This window comes from Stenella coeruleoalba (assembly GCF_951394435.1).
Source record: "Stenella coeruleoalba genome assembly, chromosome: 4".
Classification (NCBI taxonomy): Eukaryota; Metazoa; Chordata; class Mammalia; order Artiodactyla; family Delphinidae; genus Stenella; species Stenella coeruleoalba.
This window is the reverse complement of record NC_137149.1, coordinates 32071219-32095265: the sequence shown is the minus strand read 5'-3', so window position 1 is coordinate 32095265 and position 24047 is coordinate 32071219. Positions and strand designations below refer to the sequence as shown.

Below are 24047 nucleotides of genomic sequence, written 5' to 3'. Positions count from 1 at the left end.
CTCCAGCTTTCTTTTGCTTTCTATTTGCATGGATTATCTTTTTGTATCCCCTCACTTTCAGTCTGTATATGTCCCTAGGGATGAAGGGGGTCTCTTGTAGACATAATATATATGGGTCTTGTTTTTGTATCCATTCAGCCAGTCTATGTCTTTTGGTGGGAGCATTTAATCCATTTACATTTAAGAAAATTATCAATATGTATGTTCCTATTACCATTTTCTTTATTGTTTTGAGTTTGTTATTGTAGGTCCTTTCCTTCTCTTGTGTTTCCTGCCTAGAGAAGTTCCTTTATCATTTGTTGTAAAGCTGGTTTGGAGATGTTGAATTCTCTTAGCTTTTGCTTGTCTGTAATGGGTTTAATTTCTCCATTGAATCTGAATGAGGTCCTTGCTGGGTAGACTAATCTTGGTTGTAGGTTTTTCCCTTTCATCATGTTAAATATGTCTTGCCACTCCCTTCTGGCTTGCAGAGTTTCTGCTGAAAGATTAGTTGTTAACCTTATGGGGATTCTTTTGTATGTTATTTTTCCCTTGCTGCTTTTAATATTTTTTCTTTGTATTTAATTTTTGATAGTTTGATAAATATGTGTCCTGGTGTGTTTCTCCTTGGATTTATCCTGTATGGGACTCTCTGTGCTTCCTGGACTTGATTGACTATTTCCTTTCCCATGTTAGGGAAGTTTTCAACTATAATCTTCAAATATTTATTCAGTCCCTTTCTTTTTCTCTTCTTCTTCTGGAACCCCTATAATTCGGATGCTGGTGCGTTTAATGTTGTCCCAGAGGTCTCTGAGTCTGTCCTCAATTCTTTTCATTGTTTTTCCTTTACTCTGCTCTGCTGTAGTTATTTCCACTATTTTATCTTCCAGGTCACTTATCCGTTCTTCTGCCTCAGTTATTCTGCTATTGATTCCTTCTAAAGAATTTTTAATTTCATTTATTATGTTGTTCATTGTTGTTTGTTTGCTTTTTAGTTCTTCTAGGTCCTCGTTAAATGTTCTTGCATTTTCTCCATTCTATTTCCAAGATTCTGGATCATCTTTACTATCATTATTCTAAATTCTTTTTCCGGTACCCTACTTCCTCTTCATTTGTTTGGTCTGGGGATTTTTTACCTTGTTCCTTCATCTGCTGTGCGTTTCTCTGTCTTCTCATTTTGTTTAACTTACTGTGTTTGGGGTCTCCTTTTTGCACCTGCATGTTAGTAGTTCCCATTGTTTTTGGTGTCTGCCCCCAGTGGGTAAGTTTGGTTCAGTGAGTTGTGTAGACTTCCTGGTAGAGGGGACTGGTGCCTGTGTTCTGGTGGATGAGGCTGGATCTTGTCGTTCTTGTGGGCAGGACCGTGTCTGGTGTTGTGTTCTGGGGTTACTGTGACCTTATTATGAGTTTAGGCAGCCTCTCTGCTAATGGGTGGGGTTGTGTTCCTGTCTTGCTAGTTGTTTGGCATAGGGTGTACAGCACTGTATCTTGCTGGTCATTGAATGGAGCTGGGTCTTAGCGTTGAGATGGAGATCTCTGGGAGAGCTTTCACCATTTGATATTATGTAGACCCGGGAGGTCTCTGGTGGACCAATGTCCTGAACTTGGCTCTCCCACCTCAGAGGCAGAGGCCTGACACCCAACCTGAGCACCAAGACCCTGTCAGCCACATGGCTCAGAAGGGAGAAAAAAAAGGAAGAAAGAAAGAATGGAAAAAATAAAATAAAAAGAAATAAAGTTATCTAAATAAAAAATTAATTATTAAAATAAATATTAAAAATTTTAAAAATTTAAAAAAAAAAGAAGAGAGCAGCCAAACCAAAAAACAAATCCACCAATGATAACAAGTGCTAAGAACTATACTAAAAAAAAAAAAAAAGACAGAACACTGGGACAAATGGTAAAAACAAAGCTATACAGACAAAATCACACAAAGAAGCATACACATACACACTCACAAAAAGAGAAAAAGGAAATATATATATACATCTATATATATAAAGAAAAAGGAAGAGAGCAACCAAATCAATAAACAAAGCTACCAGTGATAATAAACTCTAAATACTAAACTAAGATAAACATAAAACCAGAAAACAGTCAGTCACATACAGCAAACCCCAAGTCTACAGTTCTTCCCAAAGTCCACCACCTCAGTTTAGGGATGATTCATTGTCGATTCAGGTATTCCACAGATGCAGGGGACATCAAGTTGATTGTGGAGATTTAACCTGCTGCTTCTGAGGCTGCTGGGAGAGATTTCCCTTTCTCTTCTTTGTTGACAGCTCCTGAGGTTCAGCTTTGGATTTGGCCCCACCTCTGCATGTAGGTCGCCTGAGGGCATCTGTTCCCGCCCAGACAGGATGGGGTTAAACTAGCAGCTGATTAGGGGACTCTGGCTCGCTCAGGCTGGGGGGAGGGAGGGGTAAAGGAGTGGGGCAAGCCTGAGGCGGCAAAGGCCAGCGTGAAGTTGCAACAGCCTGAGACATGCTGTGTGTTCTCCTGGGGAAGTTGTCCCTGGGTCACGGAACCCTGGCAGTGGCGGGCTGCACAGGCTCCCCGGAAGAGAGGTGTGGAGAGTGACCTGTGCTCGCACACAGGCTTAGCATTTCATGCCCATCTCTGGTGTCCACACTGATAGCTGTGGCTTGCGCCCATCTCTGGAGCTTCTTTAGGCGGTGCTCTGAATCCCCTCTCCTTGCGCACCCCAAAACAATGGTCTCTTGCTTCTTAGGCAGTTCCAGATGTTCCCAGACTCCCTTCCAGCTAGCTGTGGCACACTAGCCCCCTTCAGGCTGTGTTCACGCAGCCAACCCTAGTCCTCTCCCTGGGATCTGACCTCCGAAGCCGGAGCCTCACATCCCAGCCCCCACGTGTCCCGGCGGGTGAGCAGACAAGCCTCTCTGGCTGGTGAGTGCTGGTCAGCACCGGTCCTCTGTGCAGGAATCTCTCTGATTTGCCCTCTGCACCCCTCCTGCTGTGCTCTCCTTCATGGCTCCGAAGCTTCCCTCCCACCCCACCCCCATCTCTGCCAGTGAAGGGGCTTCCTAGTGTGTGGAAAGTTTTCCTCCTTCACAGTTCCCTCCCTGAGGCGCAGGTCCGGTCCCTATTCTTTTGTCTCTGTTTTTTCTTTTTTCTTTTTCCCTACCCAGGTACATGGGGAGTTTCTTGCCTTTTGGGAAGTCTGAGGTCTTCTGCCAGCATTCAGTAGGTATTCTGTAGAAGTTGTTCCACATGTAGATGTATTTCTGATGTATTTGTGGGAAGGAAGGTGATCTCCACGTCTTACTCCTCCACCATCTTGAAGGTCTCCCACTAGCAAAATCTCAAGGTTTGTAGTGATCTAGATCAGTGTTGGAGACATCTGCCTAGACTTTTAACCTCTGCCCACCCCCAAAACTAAAAGTGTATCTGCAGTCAGGCTGTCTTTCAAAGGAATAGGTCAGCCTGGAAATAAGCCAAAATTATCAACCTTTTAGGCTCTGTGACTTGAAAGCCTTCAGATGTTTTCCAACAAAGCCCATTAAAAGGATCTTAAGCCCTTGAGGCTGAAAACAAACGTGACATTCTGCTGCATTCAATAATTATTTGCTTCTGAGCATTTGTTTGCCATTATTTTTTGTGGCCCCTTTGTAGGATTTGTGTTGAGATCTCCCATATTGGCAGACCAAAATGAATTCAATGAATTCACTGCAAATTCCTTTGTGGATGATTAATACCTTTCTGAATAAAATTTAAAATAGGGGAAGGGTAAAGATAGGCATAGAAAAAAATAGAGAAATTGCATTCAATTAATCTTTTTTTTTTTTTGCCCATATGAAATTGGAAGCACAAGATTACTAAAGCAGAGATGTCCCAGTTAGAAAAAAAAAGTCAGAAGTATCCTTTTGATTGTCTGGACTTTCAAAAGAATATAGATGTGTCTAGCACAATGTTTTAAATGTATGAAGTCTCTAAATTTATCTTATGGGAAGGTGGGTTACAAACAAGTAATTTTGGCTTGGTTTATATCGCAATTAGTATTCAGAAGTGTCCTAATTAACAACATTAACCAACTAAGTATTGCAAACGAGCTACTTATCTCCATTTTAGAGATAAATTTCCTCTCCCTGTAACTAGTAACAAAAAGTAGTGGATCAGTTAGCTTTTGCTGCATAACAAATCTAAATTTAGTGTCTTAAAATAACAACCATTTACTTAGCTCACGATTCTTTGGGTCATCTGTGTCAACTTTCTGTTCTGATCTTAGACAGTTTGGCTAATCTCTCTTGGGTTTTTTCATAAGTTTATATTTAGCTTATTGATCTACTGTGTGATCAAGGATCTTTCACTCACATGTCTGGCAACTGGCAGGTTGTCATACAGGATATTGGGATAACTGGGCCACATGCTGTTCATCCTCTGGCAGGCTAGTCTAGACTTCCACATATAGCAGCCATAGAGTTCCAAGAACAGCAAGAAGTAACAGACCTCACTGCTCAGGTGCTTTTCATGCCATATTTACAAACATCCTACTGACCAAAGCAAGCACATGGCAAAGCCTAGATTCAATGGGTAGTGAAATAAATGCTACCTTCTTGACAGGAGTTGCAAAGCCACATTGGGAAGAGGTGGGCCTAGAGACAGGAAAAGAATCTGTGGCAATCTACAACAAAGACACAATATCTTCAAAACCCAGCTACCAGTAAAAGAAACAGAAAATGCTTCAGCAGTGCTCAGCAATTTAACCACAGCCACACCTCCCACAACTCATGCTGTTGAAAGATAAAGTCATAAGAATTTTTATTAATACCCTAGGTCTAGATAGGACATTAGATGTATGTCCTTCTCTTGTTCTTTTTCCTAAGACGTAGTAGGATGTGCAGAAGGCTAAAAAATGGCTTTAACTTTCTCTTACAGAAGTGAGAGTTCTACTACTACTCCCATGTGAGAAATAATCTGAAAGTTCAAAATATTTCAGCAGAGAGAACAGAGCCCAGGTATTCTAACAAAGACTAAATGCTCCCTCTCCTCTCTTCCTCTCCTCTTCTGCTTTCCCTCTCTTCCCCCAATAGCATGTAGTTTGGAAAACACAAATAATGTTGGAAGAGAATCAAAAAGTCACTCACTCTATATAACAGCAAACTGAATATCTAGACAAAGTCATTCAAGAATGAACAAAACCCTGTGAAACAGCAGAGAAAATACAAGAGAGGGAGCGAGAGGGAGAGAGAGAGAAAGAGAAAGAGATGACATAAAAAGACTAAGGATGTGAACTAGAATAACTCAAGAAAATTTCTTATAATTTAATAAGAACATAAATTCAATATAATAAAAGCTTAAAGACCAACGATAAACCATTAGAATGGCATATGACATTGAAAGGGAAATTCAATCATAAAATATTAAGGGCAAAAACAAAATAATTTTAGAATTTATAAATAGATTTCAAAGAGCAACCGATTCAATAGTTACCACATCTAGAAAGCTAATTATTGTCACAGAGGAAAAGCTTGAGATAATCACAGAGGATGCACATGAAAAAAAAGAGATAATAGCATTTAGAGAGAAATTAATGAATAAGAAAAGCAAAGATGATCTAATTAAGGATAACTGTTACCCACAAAGCGAAAAATCCAATAAATGGAATAAAATTTTTATTTAATGATGTAATAAAAGAAAAATTTTCTGGAATGAAGAAAAAATTGAACTTGCCATTGGAAAAATAAGTGCAATATGATCCAGAAATTACAATACTGACATATATATACTAGCTGTGTGTGTGTGTGTATATATATATATATATATATATATATATATATACACACACACATATACACACACACAAACACACAAGCTAAGGTTCTATTCTTTAAGAAGAAATAGGGAAAGAATTCTGTAAGCATCCAGGCTTTGAAGTAAATCATTTACAAGGGAAAAAAATGACGTTGGTCTCAAGCTTTTCCACAGCAGTATTCAATGCCAATAGATAATAGAGTAATATCTATAAAATTTAGAAATAAAGTGTGATCCATGAATACTGTGCTTAATTGAAATGGCATTCAAGTATAAGGCCAATAAGTAGGCAATCATTTTCAAATATGAAAGAATTTAAGGAATATATAATCCATGAGCCTTTCAAAAATCTATTTGACAAATATATCTACTCAAAAGAAAACTCAAAATAAATAACTCAGGAATAACGAAGTCCTGATAGTAGCTAAAAATACAGAGTTAATTTTTAAGATACTATGAGAAATATGGTTACTGAAACAAATGGATATTAAGAGCCTGGACAATGAAGTAAAACTAGGAAAACTGACTATGGGATCAGTTAACACTCATCCCTTTTGAAATGGAGCAGGACCCTGTGGGGGCCCTCTTAGGTACAGATCCTTTCCGTGTCCCCTGTTTCTTGTTTTCAGGAAATGGGCTTCATTCAGCCTCCTTGACCATCTCTGAATTCCAAAGCATAGACTCAAACAGTTGCTCATCAGGGAAGGGAGGGAATGCAGAAACAGAGGAGGAGCAGTCAAGAAACAAGGTGGGAGCAGGGTCCTGGTTCCTCCTCAGCAAATATCCATAACAATGTATCCTTTGTTCTTCTGCATATATCATGAGTTCTTCTGCAGGAACTAAGGCCCCCACCCAGGTGGAGGATGTTGACTTCAGGCTGAGCACAGGATTCCTGGAACACTGCCCTGTTATCTTACCACCAACCAATCAGAAGAAAGTGTGCACATAGTGGAAGTTAATGAAGACTCTGACCCCCTCCCAAAATGATTCTCCCTTTAAAAACTTTCTTGGTCAAGCAGAATCTTCAGAGTTGGTTTTGGGACATGAGTCCACCATCTCCTCAGGTTGCCAGCCTCCTGAATAAAGCAACCTTTCTGTTCCTACCAGCATTTGGCTTTCAAGCAATGAGCAGCCAAATCTGACTTTGGTAATACTTTTACTCAGGGAGTCAGTCACTACTATCTAATATTTAAGCAAATAGTTAAAAAAAATTAACAACAGTGTCTCCAACTTCTTCACATTTTTCCATTATCTATTTTCTTTACCTTGCAGGATATTTTAGGGAAAATATCTTTTGTGATGAAGATTTAGGTAGATATACATATATATTTGTCTATATATATGTAAAAATATATTGTGTATAGATCCATAATATGAAGTTTTAATTCCTTTTTATTTCAATTCAGCTTGTCTTATATTTAATTCAATTCAAAGTTTATATCAGTTTTTATCAGAAATAGTATCAATAACCTGATCTAACTTTTATAAAACTGCTTATACCTTCTCCATCTTTTTTCTCTATATTATGTGAATATAAAGATGTCTGTAATGATGTTTACTAAATGTTAATGATGTTTGTTTTCAAGTGGCGGGAGCGACTGAATTTTTTTCAATCTTTTTAATTTTACTTTTTCTGCATTGTCTGGAGTCATAGTATGGACATATAGCCATATCAATTTTACAAAAATGGTAAAGTGATTTTTCATTAAAACAGAAAATAATGAAAATGGGAAGAAACCGAAGCAGAATGTCAATGGTGGTTCATTCTTGCTGGTGGGAAAATGAATGATTATTATATTACACTTCTTTGGTTGTACTTTCCTGTAAGTTTTTTCAATTTCTAAAACTTAATTTTTCTTTTAATTTGGAGGGAAAATGAATATGATTCACAAAAACTGATGTCTACTGATTTTTTTTCTTTTGGTAATTTTTTTGGTTCTCTGCTTGTGTTGTAGCTCACACCTCCAGAAAGTTCAATTTTCAGAATGCTCCCTCCTCTTTGTTACCAAAAATAAGAAAAGCATAAGTGGATGCCTTGACTAAGCCTCACCAAGAATTAAACTACTTCCTGGAAAAAATTGTGTTAAACATTTGAAATTCAGCCATTGTATAGTTTGGTTAATATGAAAAGCAGGAGTTTAGCTCTAAACTCTGTAAAGAGATACCCATGAATGATGAATGTTGTATGGCATATTACAGAGAGAGGAAGATGACAGTGGAAATAAGGAGGAAAAACACCAGAACACTGATTAAGACTTTTGTGAAGTAACCACATGTCTGTATTGTAGTAAAGTCATAAGCACCTTTGGCAAGATGCCAGAAGGGCAGGATTATGTAAAAGAACAATAACCATAATCCCAGCACTAACTGTTCTGCTATTGAAATGCAAGCCATGGGCAATAAGTAAGACTTGGAATGAAATTTAAAACTTGGAGCAATAGTGACTAACATCAGGAGAAAAAGAGAAAGTAATCTGGTAAGAAGCTGCTATTAAACCTCTTTAATTCTTTCCTCCCTCCTGCCTCTGCCTCAGTGGTAAGAAGTCTTTCTAGAGAATCTTTGTCTCTAGGAGGCAGAAATGTAAATTCAATCAAGCTCAGAGACTGAGTATGTGATGCCAGGAGTGCTCTGTGATATCTTTGAGGAAGTCAGAGATCCCTAAGCAAGTCCTGCATTAGGAGACGATAAAAATACCATCACAGTGAGAACCTAAAAAAGCTAATATACAACCAACCAAAAACATCTCTGTATCATCAAGAGAAGCCAAAATAATACTAATTCTATCCTTGGATTTATGTGATAATAAATAGGAAACTGTGTCCTGATAAATCCTCTCTACCAAGGAATATGCCTTACGTTGGTGGGCTCACATAATCCTTAGAGAGCAGTTATTACTAATACAATTTTAAAGTGAAATTACAGAATTCACAGAGAAACTAAGCAACTTCCTGCAGGCAATGCAGAGTCAGGATTCAAACCCAAGCAGCTCTGACTCCAAAGCTCTTTCTACCACCTAACATTAGAAGTCAGTGTTACTTAATAATGAGCACAGAAATTGAGTTTATTTTATAATGTGATAAAATTGGAAAACCCTAGGGTGTAACCCAAAAGAAATGCCAAGGTTTTTGTTTTTGTTTTTTCTATTATAATTAATCTGGACTTAATTCCATTTTTAAGGTAGGGTTTTTCAATAGATGATTCAAAAATAATTAAATTATGGTTTTGAAAAATATTTAATTCAACCAAAGCAGGGGTAGATCTTGATGATAAAGGAACGATGTCGATGAAATGAATTTCTGTATTTGAAAATAACCTTAGTGAGATCTAGACCAACTTGGACAAAAGACCTTTGAACACATCTAATGTCTGTTAAAATAGAGTTAAGTATCTATTAACATATTCCCTTTAAACTTCTTCCAGATAGGCTATTAGAAAAGACATATTTTCAAAAGAAAAAAGATCCATTGTACAGCCAAGCTATAAATGACCGTTTTTAGTCAAATCTACCATGGAAATACTAGAAATACTTCCGAAAATCACTCTTTTCTATAGTGTGAATGCAATTCATCTACAGAGAGACTGTTTCTAAGGCACCATCATATCGTAAAGCAAAGTTTCTCCATTTTCAATATTTCATATTTACAAACAGTATTTTTTAGGTATCTGCACAGTTCACAGTGATTTCCCCCAGTCTAGGTATAGTATCTCATACTGTGATGTCCTTTTTCCTATGCTGTTTAATTGGGAATGCTTTGCTGACCACTTAACTCTAAACTAATCTCATATCCTTTAATATTCTGTTCCGCCCACTGAGACTCAGTCACAAGGAACTTGTGAAATGTAGTAGAAAGACTATCAGGTGTAGAGTTAAAAGAACTGGGCCTGAATTTTAAGTCAAACTCACCAGTAGTCAAATCAACAGAGCTGTGTACTTCCATGGAGCAAGGACCATGTGCTACCTTGATCCCAGTGCCTAGAAGAGTAAGTAGGCATTCAATCAGTATTTGTTGAAAGTGAAAATAACATGCTTTAACCATACCATAGTATTATTGTTAAGATTAATACAGGAAGTACTTTTTTAAATTAGTAAACATAATTTTTTAGAGCAATTTTAGGTTCACAGAAAAATTGAGCAGAAAGTACATAGTTCCCATATATTTTCTGTTCCTACACATACAACCTGCACCACTACTGACATTCCACACTACAGTGGTATATTTGCTATAACTGATGAACCCACATTGACACATCATTAAACCATAGTTTAGACTAGGGTTCACTCTTATGTCACATGTCCTATGGGTTTTGACAAATGTATACTGACATGGAGCCACCACTGTAGTATCTTACAGAATAGTTTTACTGCCCTAAAAATCCTCAGTCCTCCAGCTATTCATCTCTCTGCTTCCCTAATCCCAGCAACCACCAATCTTTTTATTGTCTCCACAGCTTTGCCTTTCCCAGGATGTCATATAGTGGGAAATACACAGTATATAACCTTTCTACATTGGTTTCTTTCATCTAGTAATATGCATTTAAGTTTCCTCCATGTCTCTTCATGGCTTGATAGTTCATCTCTTTTTAGCACTGAATAATACTTCCTTGTCTGGATGTACCACAGTTTATTTAGAAGTACTTTTAAACTATAAAACATAACACTAGTTATCATTACAATCACTGTGATTGTTGAAGCGACATTTCAACATTAGTCGGCTTGAGTATGCCCCAACTCCTGGTTTTTGGGTCACGGAGACCTACTGATTTCTCATTTTTCAGCAATAAAAAGAGGAAGTAAAAAAATGTTCAAGACATTGGCTGCAGCATATCCAAATATCACACCTATAAAGAAGTCAGCTTATAACTGTTTCTGTATAGAATGCTAATGTGTCTTGAACTTGATGTCAAATAGTCACGCTTCCTTTCACAAAGAGGCTGTGACTAATAATTTATTTCCAGACAAATAAATCCTTCTCTTTTCTCACCTCCAAAGACCAATTCAACATCAAACCCACCAAACCTAGTGCTGCAAATTTGAAAAGGGGAAGATGAAGTGTCAATTTATGTCTTCCCTGGTATGGGCCCAAGCCCAAGACTGAGTATATCCTAAATCAGCACCAATGCAAGACTTTGAGCATAGAGGAACACCAGCTCCCCTGTGGTCTGCCGAGCCAAGAATGACTGAACATCAGCTACGAGTTCCTCCTTCCTGGATGGTAGAACAGAATTATAATGTCCCTAGACATTGGAATAAAAGGTGTAATTCACTTTGCTAATTTACCCTTTGAAATTTTCCTCTGACAGGATTCTATTGGGTACCATTTTTATGAAGTTCTGGGATCCTATTTCATTTTATTTTTCAACATGCTAAAACTATTTGATAAATCAAATTTAACCTCTAGCTGACAAGTAATCAGGGGCCCCTTATTGGAGTAAGTCCACACTAATAAAAAGGGGAGCAGAGTGCCTTTACTGGTAGCGTGACCTGTGCCTTTCAAAATTTGATTATTGCCCAGTTCAAGAAAAGATACTGAAATTGAAGAGGTCAAGAAAGAAGAAGAGATCCCATAGAAAATAGAAACATGATACCTCTGTGTTCTCTGGGTCATCTTTTAAGCCAGGCACCGGGACAACTCACTTAACAAAAATTATATCACTCTCTTGTTGGTATTCAGGGTTGCAGATCCCAAGGTACATGCCACAGCTTTTTCTGGTTATATTTTGTGGGGGAATTATTTAGAAGAGCCATTTCAAGTGTAACAGGGTTCTAGACATTTTAACTCAATGTTAAGTTGACAAGTGTTATGTTCATAGGGATACATGTGGTCTATCTCAAGAAAAAATCAGGTAGAAGGCCAGTTTTCTAAATCTACCAGAACTTCAGCAGGTGAAGCAAGAGAATGCAGTAATAGCTTTCAACTTTGGTTCAAAAGAATTATCCTGGGTTTGTGGGAGAGAGTGGCAGAGGTGGATTGTGATTATTTAGTGGCCTTTATCCTTTAATGACGATGATTATGTCAAAACATCTGAGGTATAATCCCCTTTATCTGACTTTACTTCATCAACAAGCTTATAGCTTTATATAAGGACTGCCTCAGATAGCCCCAGCTAATTCTGGCACAAAATCATTGTCTTAAAACAATAAAATTTGATCCACCTTGCTCTTATCATTATTACTTTGAACATCTATTATTAACTAATTTTGAATCTACTTGAGACCTAATGTTCTGGGATTTATGTGTCAAACATTTACTATCTTATTCTAGAGTTAAATTTAATTCCATTAATCTTTTATTTTTATGCATTCCCATATTGTAAACTCAAAACTAAAATTAAAAGGATTTTTCTCTAGAACAAATCATCTTAAAATTTGTATGGAGACACAAAAGACCCCGAATAGCCAAAGCAGTCTTGAGGGAAAAAAACACAGCTGGAGGAATCAGACTCCCTGACTTCAGACTATACTACAAAGCTACAGTAATCAAGACAATATGGTACTGGCACAAAAACAGAAACATAGATCAATGGAATACGATAGAAAGCCCAGAGATAAACCCACGCACCTATGGTCAACTAATCTATGACAAAGGAGGCAAAGATATACAATGGAGAAAAGACAGTCTCTTCAATAAGTGGTGCTGGGAAAACTGGACAGCTACATGTAAAAGAATGAAATTAGAACACTCCCTAACACCATACACAAAAATAAACTCAAAATGGAATAAAGACCTGAATGTAAGACCAGATACTATAAAACTCTCAGAAGAAAACACAGGCAGAACAGTCTCTGACATAAATCACAGCAAGATCTTTTTTGATCCACCTCCTAGAGTAATGGAAATAAAAACAAAAATAAACAAATGGGACCTAATGAAACTTCATAGCTTTTGCACAGCAAAGGAAACCATAAACAAGACAAAAAGACAAGACTCAGAATGGGAGAAAATATTTGCAAATCAATCAATGGACAAAGGATTAATCTCCAATATATATAAGCAGCTCATGCAGCTCAATATTAAAGAAACAAACAACCCAATCCAAAAATGGGCAGAAGACCTAAACAGACATTTCTCCAAAGAAAACATACAGATGGCCAAGAAGCACATGAAAAGCTGCTCAACATCACTAATTATTAGAGAAATGCAAATCAAAACTACAATGAGGTATCACCTCACACCAGTTAGAATGGGCATCATCAGAAAATCTACAAACAACAAATGCTGGAGAGGATGTGGAGAAAAGGGAACCCTCTTGCACTGTTGGGGGGAATGTAAATTGATACAGCCACTATGGAGAACAGTATGGAGGTTCCTTAAAAATAGAATTACCATATGATCCAGCAATCCCACTACTTGGGCATATACCCAGAGAAAACCATAATTCAAAAAGACACATGCACCCCAATGTTCATTGCAGCACTATTTACAATAGCCAGGTCATGGAAGCAACCTAAATGCCCAACGACAAACGAATGGATAAAGAAGATGTGGTACATATATACAATGGAATATTACTCAGCCATTAAAAGGAAAGAAATTGAGTCATTTGTTGAGACGTGGATGGATCTAGAGACTGTCATACAGAGTGAAGTCAGTCAGAAAGAGAAAAACAAATATTGCATATTAACACATGTGTGTGGAACCTAGAAAAATGGTATAGATGAACTGGTTTGCAGGGCAGAAGTTGAGACACAGATGTAGAGAACAAACGTATGGACAGCAAGGGTGGAAAACCACAGTGGGGTGGGGATGGTGGTGTGATGAATTGGGAGATTGGGATTGACATGTATACACTGATGTGTATAAAATTGATGACTGATAAGAACCTACAGTACAAAAAACAAACAAACAAAAATAAACAACTAATACTAAACTTTCTTTGTGTTATTTGTATGGAAATATGTTAATATAAATGTTTCAGACATTACATGAAATTTCTAAAAATCTTATATGTTCTAGTATAATGTTATAAGTCATAATTCTAGTTATTACTTTAAAATGTATATCTCAGAAATAAAAACAAACAAACAAACAAAAAAAGGATTTGTCTCTGATCCGTAAATGAAGTTAAAGCAATTTCAATTTTCAGTTCAGGAGCTGCACCACAAAGTTGGAGGCAAAAGTAAGATAAATATAGGCGAGGGGGTTAAATTTACAAAGAATAATCAAAGAACTTCTCTCATTCTCTTTGCCTTAGAAGTGATTTTCCATATACCAACATCTAATTTCCCCACTATGTCAGAATTCCCAGATATTGTCCTAAAAATATTTGGATAATATAGAACCCTAGAGCAGTAAAAATTTCCTCCGTAGTTGCTTATTCCTGGGAAACAAGGCTTATTCTTTTTTTTTAAAAAATAAATTTATTTATTTATTTTTGGCTGCGTTGGGTCTTTGTTGCTGTGTATGGGCTTTTTCTAGTTGCGGTGTGCGAGGGCTACTCTTCATTGCAGTGCATGGGCTTCTCATTGCGGTGGCTTCTCTTGTTGCCGAGCATGGGCTTTAAGTGTGCAGGCTTCAGTAGTTGTGTCTCGCAGGCTCTAGAGTGCAGGCTCAGTAGTTGTGGCGCAGGGGCTTAGTTGCTCCGCGGCATGTGGGATCTTCCCGGATCACGGCTCAAACCCGTGTCCCCTGCATTGGCAGGTAGATTCTTAACTATTGCACCACCAGGGAAGCCCACAAAGCTTATTCTTTATTCTTGGTATTTTCAATTCTGTTACAGAAACATAAACCCTTTCTACTCCTTACATTGCTCTTAGATACTGCAAAATGCCATTTACATGGCTCTAATTCAGCTAGATGCTGAAAGAAATATTTGTGATACATTCTATTTGGAAATGACTTGTTAAAATTAATACTGTTAAGTCATCAAAATAGTTGCAGTGAAAGTAATTTGATGGGATTTCATTTCACAGAAGGAAAAGAATTTCTCGTGATGAAGTTTTTTTTTATTTAGGCATTTTTATTCATTTAGGCTTCTTGGAGAAATGTTTCTTACCATCATTTTCACTCTTTAATATCTATGTAGTCAATGCATATTTTGCTTGGTCTAAAATGCACCCTGTCACCAGTTTATCTCAACGACAAAGTAAATGCTGAAAGTTGTAGTTAATAATTTAAAAAAATAATAATAAGAGAGAAAAGGATTTGGGGGAAAGACTGTGAATAAATAAGAAGAAAAGTGTTAGATCACTGATGTTTTTTGTTTATATAACAGGGTATTTTTTTTAACAAAAATCAGCATAAAAAAAGAAAAAATCAGCATGTACTTACTAATCTCATTTGAACATAGTAATTTTTTTTTCTTTTTTTGCGGTACGCGGGCCTCTCACTGTTGTGGCCTCTCTCGTTGCAGAGCGCAGGCTCAGCGGCCATGGCTCACGGGCCCAGCCGCTCCGCGGCATGTGGGATCTTCCCGGACCGGGGCATGAACCCGTGTCCCCTGCATTGGCAGGCAGCTCCCATTATATGCAGGGAAGCCCAGCATATAATAATTTCTTGCACGTATATCTGAGAACTAACAAAAGCTTCAGAAATCGGAATCCCTTTCTATATTACCTTCTCTAGGAAAACGGGGTGTTAATAGGAAGCAGTCACTTCTATGAAATTGCTAAGCAAAAGCTAAGGGGGATGATGGATACTATTTTCATGATTAATGTTGCTAGGTCTTATAATCTACTTCTCCTATGTAATTAAGTTTCTAATTTTCTGGTTCAGTGTAATAAAGCAAATTAGTAAAAAGCTAGAGAAGCAAAGAATTTAAAGGGCAGTGGTAGAAAAAAAACATTCTTGAATCAAAGGAGTTGATTTTTGCCAAAAAGAGCCAAGAGGTCAAGAATTGCATCCTTCTGATCTAAGGTGCATAGTTTAGTGTGTTTGTTTTCATTTCTGAAGAACAAGAAAATAAAAAACATCAGTTGTCACCTCAAGAATTTGGAACCATCTAAAACCTGTTCCTTCTCCTCCAAACGCCTGCAGAACTTGGCTCAGAAACCACTCTATCACTGTAAAAATAAATGAGAAGATTGTGCATAATACCACAGAAATCCAAGTTAGTGGTGTATTGACAGAGATCTGCTTTCCTATTCCCAGATGATTGAATTAGGCATGAACTGCAGGGAATGCTTTCAAAATAACTCTGTTCATTATAGATGCTTTTGGAGGAAGAATCCAAAGTGTTCCAAATCCCAAGGGCTGCTCTGCTATATTGAGTGGCCTTTGGATTGACATCCATACTAGTCAACTTACAACAAGCTCAAATCCCACAACAGCTCTGCTGGCTAGAATAGTTTTATCATAGAAAGGATCAAGAAAATGGCTTGAAATAGGTTGGTTCTGTATTAGAGCTACAGTAAAGATGGATATGTAAAATCCATGAATTAAGTTTGCCGCCGTCTATTAGGAGTGCAATCGTGTCTGTTTATTGAGATGTTAATTTAAGTGTGGAAAACACGGTGATAAAATGAAGATATGCTCTAGCTCCAAGTTCAGACCCAGTTCATGATAGGTACACAAGAAATATATGACTATTGAGCCAAAAGCAAGAAAATCTCAGCCAGAATTTTGTTTCCATAAAAAGAAAATTCAATCACAACTTAAATTACTTGTGAATCATTTGATTCACTGTAGAAGATAAACAGTTTGTTTGCAAAAGAAATTATATCTTTAATTTCTGCATCAAGAGATAATAAAAAAGGTCTTGCTACAAGGAAAATTTGGAATATGATATTACCTGACGGTCATAAGTATTTTTTTATCTGAAAAACTCAAAAGAAACTAACCATCTAAAGTTGTGTCAAGTTTTTCAAGATTTGTTCACATTTTTATCCTTATACAGACAACATCTGGGTCATATGAGACTGGAAGAATTGCCTACATAACTGTCTAAGAAAGCAAAGGAACTTGTTAACAGGAGAAGTAATCCAATTAGAATAATTGGCATTTGCAAGGCATGGTTATATTACGAAGACTCAGTTTGGCTTTTACCCAACCTCATCTCCTATCACATAGGCAAGGAATCTGCACTAATATTGAAGAACCACAAATCTCCAGGGAGCTAAAATGAATTTGGATTCATTTCTGAGGGTTATTTTCTTCTACACACAGAACAAGCCAAATTACTCTAGTATACAGTTTGAGGGTGAGAAGATAGGAGTTAGAGGACAAGAAAGGGTTTTTTTTTTCATTAGGCAACTACTTTTCATCTCTCAAAATTTTTCTGAACTTCAACTTTTTTAATGCTATTAAACCATAATTTCCCTATTGCATGAGAAGAAATTATACCATGAAAGTAAAGCAGCTCGTTCTTGAGATATATCCATCAGAGTATTTCAACCTACCCTATAGTGTCTGACTGACTCAGACCTTGAACACAAAAAGCTGAGTCTGTTTCTTCTCCCTCACTTAACAGAGAGGCAAACACACTGTCAGCACTCAATTAATACACTATGATACAAAATCCTGAGAGGCAATTTGTGGTCCACTCCTGGACATCCTTCACTTTGGCATGGCTCACTCTGCAGTGATCTGGCTGCCGTTCCCACTGAAATGATGGAAAATATCTGACACTTTACCCAAATGGGGGGTAAAATCCTTTATATGAGGAACCACCAACTTACTAAGGAGGTAAGCAGTGAGAAAAACAACTTCTTTTCACTGCTTGACAGAGACAAGTAAGATTATACATATTTTTTGATAAAACCTCGAGAGATATACTGAGAAGGATTTATGCCCTCTGCATCCAAGTGGGCTTTTCTTTAAGGGATTAGATGTTCCTTCAAAAGATTAGAGACCTCTTAAAAGTCAGTATGGCACTGCCTGGTATCCTATCCCTTATTAACACCGAAAGCATAGATTACACTGCATAATTAAAACTTTTAAAAATATCCCAGCCATCAAGTACAAAGTATTTTGAAACATACAGGCAACATGGACAACATTTTCTCTCAAGACAAAGACATCATAATGCTTCTGCTGTTGTTTTGCTTAATGAGATTTAAGGGCTCCAGAATTGAAATATTCAAACTCATTGCCTTTTCTTGTCCACAGTTTCAATTAAGAAGCAACAAAGCAGATTATTATTACCAGAATAACACATGGAAAACATAGCAAATAAAACATTAATTTATTAACATATGAACATTACTTTATTGGAGTAGATACTATTTAGAGGTTTCTGCTTCTTGGCCTAAGTCCTTCCTCCCTTCCCTGAGAACTGTCTCTACAACTATGAGGTTATTTTGGTAGTACCTCTTGTTGTTCTCTGGCTGTAGGTAGGTGGACCAAGGATGAGTACCTGCCTGAAATTTGAAGAAATTTAGATTTCTTCTTTCATGAATAGAAATTGGGAACACGGAACTCCAGACAGTCAATCATTGGCAGTGGAGCATAGGGAAAATGTGACTGCGTGAATAGAATCACCATTTCCTGTCAGAAAGTAAGAGAGAGAGTGAGAATAAGAGGAAGAGAGAGAGAGAATGTGCTCAAAAAGAGGACGCAGGAAACCGTGGAACTCCTTAGAGAGACAGAGTCAGAGCATGGCTGTGTTATTTTCTGATGCCTTTCTCATTTCTTACTTTTCGGTTTCTTGAGATCTATTAGGCTCAGAAACATGCCTAATATTTCTATAGAATTATTATGCCTAAACAGATTTCTTTCTTTTGTTTAGGCTAGTCTGAAATGTTGCCTGGCATAAGCAGAAAGAATATGTAAAACATGCTTTTTTATTTATTAAATATTGTGATGAAGGGCCTTCTGCAAGGCATTGTGGGACAGTTGGTGAATGAGTAAAATTTCTACTCTCAAAGCAAATATTTTTTGAAGTAAAATGCAATATAGTCAGTTATAAGTTCCATAATAAAAGGCACACAAGGTGCTTGCATCATAGATGATAAAAGTATCAGCGCTGGAGTGAGAAACACTGCAACTGAGTCCTGTCACTTACCAGGTGTGGGTCTGTTAACTAAAAACAAATATAATAATAGTACCTACCTCTTGGTATGTGAATAGCAAATGCTAGCTGTTATAACTACTGAAGGGCCAGAAGAGATGATAATTGTGATGTGGAAAAAACTCAGGGTTAGAGTTCACCGAGGGTGACGTTGGAGTTGAGTACTGAAAGATGCATATAATTTCAGGAGTAAGAAAAGATAGTCTAGGCAGGGGAAATGGAAGAAACAAAATTACAGAGATAGGAAAATACACACGCTAGCCATATTGCTTAAAACAGAGAGTTGCAGAAGATGTAGAGGGTGACAGGAAATAAGCAGTTAAAGCCAAGTAATGGGAATTGAACATTATTCTAAAGGAAACAGAAGACTGTCAAAGACGATGTTTTAAATTAGGAAGAAACAGTCATGTCTGTGTTCCAGAAAAATAAAAATATTAAAATATGATAATATGCAGACAGAATGAAGACAATGAGATCAGTTAGAAGGCTATTGCTGTGGCCTTGGAATTTCCCCCACCTACGTGACGGTTCTTACATCAAGAGGAATAGAAAGTTGATTTCTGCATTTGAGGACCAGATGTTTAAAATACCTAGGCTTACCCAAAGGCCATTTTATTCATGAATTTCTACATCTAAAACATATGTTCCACTCTTTAACACCCAGTTCAAGATACCCAGGGGGGAGGAAACCATCTAAAAATGGGCTTCCTATATCTACGCCCTAATAATAGATAACAGATCTGCCTTAATGCTCCATATCCAGGATTTACCAAAAGTTCCTTAAACCACACCTGGCATATCAAAGACTAGTAACTAGAAGGATATTTTATTTATTTATTATCTATACCATGCTTTTCCCAAAATGGTTTTTGAGGCAATGCACCCTGAAGTTTAAAAGAGTACATCCCACAGTTCTGAGAATCCAAGAACTTACATAAAGAAAAGCACCTCTAAGCTACAGGCCCATCCTAGATTCCTATACTCAGAATATCATCCTTTGGGAAATTCATACAGACTTACATATCTGTTCTTTATAATGAGTAATGGAAAAAGAATAAGCTAAAGGAGGAGCCCCATCTCCTCAGGACCCGCTGGGGCTTTGGCTTCTGGACACACAGGGCTGAGTCCATGCTGACGGCCCAGGCTTTGGGACAACCAGGGGTCGAGTCCACACTAACGAAAGCTGGGTCTCCTCAGGAGCCACTGGGGCTTTAGCTTTGGAACACTGTGGGATCCAGTTCTCTCTGACAGGAGCCTGGTCTCCTCAGGACCTGCCGGGAGGTGATGCCACTAAAGGAAAAAGTAATCCACAGGACCCAGGACATGGTAGCTACTAATATACTCCTCCCATGGTGCCTCTTAATACCATGTGGACTCCTAAAAGGGAAATAAGTATCACAACTTTGGTTGCACTTGGTCTGGTCGTCGTGTGGCTGACAGGGTCTTGGTGCTCCGGCCTGGTGTCAGGCCTGAGTCTCTGAGGTGGGAGAGCCGAGTTTAGGACACTGAACCACAAGAGACCTCCCAGCCCCACGTAATATCAATTGGTGAGAGATCTCTCAGAGATCTCTATCTCAGCGCTAAGATGCAGCTCCACCCAATGACCAGCAAACTCCAGTGCTGGACGCCCCATGCCAGTCAACTAGCAAGAAGGAACACAAGCCCACCCATTAGCAGAGAGGCTGCCTAAAATCATACTAAGTTCACAGACACCCCAAAGCACACGACTGGATGCAGTCCTCCCAATAGAAAGACAAGATCCAGCACCACCCACCAGAAAACAGGCACCAGTCCCCTCCACCAGGAAACCTACACAACACACTGAACCAACCTTAGTCACTGGGGACAGACACCAAAAACAACAGGAACTACAAACCTGCAGCCTGTGAAAAGGAGACCCCGAACACAGTAAGTTAAGCAAAATGAAAAGACAGAGAAATACACAGCAGATGAAGGAGCAAGGCAAAAACCCACCAGACCTAACAAATGAAGAGGAAATAGGCAGGTTACCTGAAAAACAATTCAGAATAATGATAGTAAAGATGATCCAAAATCTTGGAAATAGAATGGAAAAAATTCAAGAAACGTTGAATAAGGACCAAGAAGAACTAAACAGCAAACAAACAATGATGAACACAATAAATGAAATTAAAAATTCTCTAGAAGGAATCATTAGCAGAATAAGTGAGGCAGAAGAATGGATAAGTGACCTGAAACATAAAATAATGGAAATAACTACCACAGAGCAGAAGAAATAAAAAACAATGAAAAGAATTGAGGACAGTCTCAGAGACCTCTGGGACAACATTAAATGCACCAACACTCGAATTATATGGGCCCTAGAAGAAGAAGAGAAAAAGAAAGGGACTGAGAAAATACTTGAAGAGATTATACTTGAAATTTTCTCTAATATGGGAAAGGAAATAGTCAATCAAGTCCAGGAAGCACAGAGAGTCGCACACAGGATAAATCCAAAGAGAAACATGCCAAGACACATATTAATCAAATTATCAAAACTAAGTACAAAGAAAAAATATTAAAAGCAGCAAGGGAAAAGCAACAAATAACATACAAGGGAAACCCCATAAAGTTAACAGCTGATCTTTCAGCAGAAACTCTGCAAGGCAGAAGGGAGTGGCAGGACATATTTAAAGTGATGAAAGGGAAAAGCCTACATCCACTATTACTCTACCCAGCAAGAATCTCATTCAGATTCAACGGAAAAATTAAAACATTTACAGAGAAGCAAAGGTTAAGAGAAGTCAGCATCACCAAACCAGCTTTACAACAAATGCTAAAGGAACTTCTCTAGGCAGGAAACACAAGAGAAGGAAAAGACCTACCATAACAAACCCAAAACAATTAACAAAATGGTAATAGGAACATACATATTGATAATTAGCTTAAATGTAAATGGATTAAATGCTCCAATCAAAAGACATAGACGGGCTGAATGGATACAAAAACAAGACATATATATACGCTGTCTACAAAAGACCCACTTCAGACCTAACAACACATACAGACTGAAAGTGAGGGCATGGCAAAAGATATTCCATGCAAATGGAAATTAAAAGAAAGCTGGAGAACAATTTCTCATATTAGACAAAATAGACTTTAAAATAAAGACTATTAGAAGAGACAAAGAAGGATACTACATAATGATCAAGGGATCAATCCAAGAAGAAGATATAACAATTGTAAATATTTATGCATCCAACACAGGAGCACCTCAATACATAAGGCAAATACTAAGGGCCATAAAAGGGGAAATCAACAATAACACAATAATAGTAGTGGACTTTAAAACACCACTTTCACCAATGGACAGATCATCCAAAATGAAAATACATAAGGAAACATACTTTTAAATGACACATTAAACAAGACGGACTTAATTGATATTTATAGGGCATTCCACCCCAAAACAACAGAATACACTTTCTTCTCAAGTGCTTATAGAACATTCTCCAGGATAGATCGTATCTTGGGTCACAAATCAAGCACTGGTAAATTTAAGAAAATTGAAATTGTATCAAGTACCTTTTCCAACCACAACGCTACGAGACTAGATATCAATTACAGGAAAAAATAACTGTAAAAAATACAAACACATGGAGGCTAAACAATACACTACTAAATAACCAAGATATCACTGAACAAATCAAAGAGGAAATCAAAAAAAACCTAGAATAAAATGACAGTGAAAACACGATGACTCAAAACCTATGGGATGCAGCAAAAGCAGTTCTAACAGGGAAGTTTATAGCAATAAAACCTACCTCAAGAAACAAGAAACATCTCAAATAAACAACCTAACCTCAGATCTAAAGCAATTAGAGAACAAAGAACAAAAAAAACACCAAAGTCAGCAGAAGGGAAGAAATCATAAAGATCAGATCAGAAATAAATGAAAAAGAAATGAAGGAAACAGTAACAAACATCAATAATATGAAAAGCTGGTTCTTTGAGAAGATAAACAAAATTGATAAACCATTAGCCAGACTCATCAAGAAAAAAAGGGTGAAGACTCAAATTAACAGAATTAGAAATGAAAAAGGAGAAGCAACAACTGACACTGCAGAAACCAAAAGGATCATGAGAACTTACTACAAGCAACTATATGCCAATAAAATGAACAACCTGGAAGAAATGGACAAATTCTTAGAAAAGCACAAACTTCCAAGATTGAACCAGGAAGAAAGAGAAAATATAAACAGACAATTCACAAGCACTGAAATTGAGACTGTGATTTAAAATGTTCCAACAAACAAAAGCCCAGGACCAGATGGCTTCATAGGTGAATTCTATCAAACACTTAGAGAAGAGCTAACACCTATCCTTCTCAAACTCTTCCAAAACACAGCAGAAAGAGGAACACTCCCAAACTCATTATACAAGGCCACCATCACCCTGACACAAAAACCAGACAAAGATGTTGCCAAAAAAAACTACAGGTCAATATAACTGATGAACATAGATGCAAAAGTCCTCAACAAAATACCACCAAACTGGGCTTCCCTGGTGGCACAGTGGCTGGGAGTCCACCTGCCAATGCAGGGGACACGGATTTGTGCCCCAGTCCGGGAAGATTCCACATGCTGCAAAGCACCTGGGCCCGTGAGCCATGGCCACTGAGCCTGCGTGTCTGAAGCCTGTGCTCCACAACAGGAGAGGCCACAACAGTAAGAGGCCCGCATACTGCAAAAAAACAAAAACAAAAAGAAAACCACCGAACAGAATCCAACACCACTTTACAAAGATCATACACCATGATTAAGTGGGGTTTATCCCAGGAATGCAAGCATTCTTCAATACACGTAAATCAACTGATGTGATACACCATATTAACAAATTGAAGGATAAAAACCATATGATAATCCATTTTCAGTTTATTTGGTGTATGGTGTCAGGAAGTGCTCTAATTTCATTCTTTTACATGAAGCTGTCCAGTTTTCCCGGCACCATTTATTGAAGAGGCTGTCTTTTCTCCATTGTATATTCTTGCCTCCTTTATCAAAAATAAATTGTCTATATGTGCGTGGGCTTATCTCTGGGCTTTCTATCCTGTTCCATTGATCTACCTTTCTGTTTTTGTGCCAGTAACATACTGTCTTGATTACTGTAGCTTTGTAGTATAGTCTGAAGTCTGGGAGCCTGATTCCTCCAGCTCCATTTTTCTTTCTCAAGATTGCTTTTGTGTTTCCATACAAATTGTGAAATTTTTTGTTCTAGTTCTGTGAAAAATGCTGTTCGTAGTTTGACAGGGATTGCACTGAATCTGTAGATTGCTTTGGGTAGTACACTCATTTTCACAATGTTGATTCTTCCAATCCAAGAACATGATATAT

General features: G+C 37.7%; 1 protein-coding gene across 5 annotated transcripts in view; it reads right to left on the bottom strand.

Annotated features, from left to right (window-relative positions):
* Positions 1-24047, bottom strand: part of DKK2 (dickkopf WNT signaling pathway inhibitor 2) — a 577744-nt gene that overhangs the window by 349590 nt on the left and 204107 nt on the right. For 4 of the 5 annotated variants that reach the window (XR_013827949.1, XM_079919360.1, XM_079919361.1 and 1 more), the window contains one exon: positions 9656-9724. The exons of the other annotated variant lie outside the window; for it this stretch is intronic. The gene's annotated coding sequence lies outside the window, so the exon portion shown is untranslated. The remainder of the gene's footprint in view (positions 1-9655; positions 9725-24047) is intronic. 5 annotated transcript variants of the gene reach the window in all.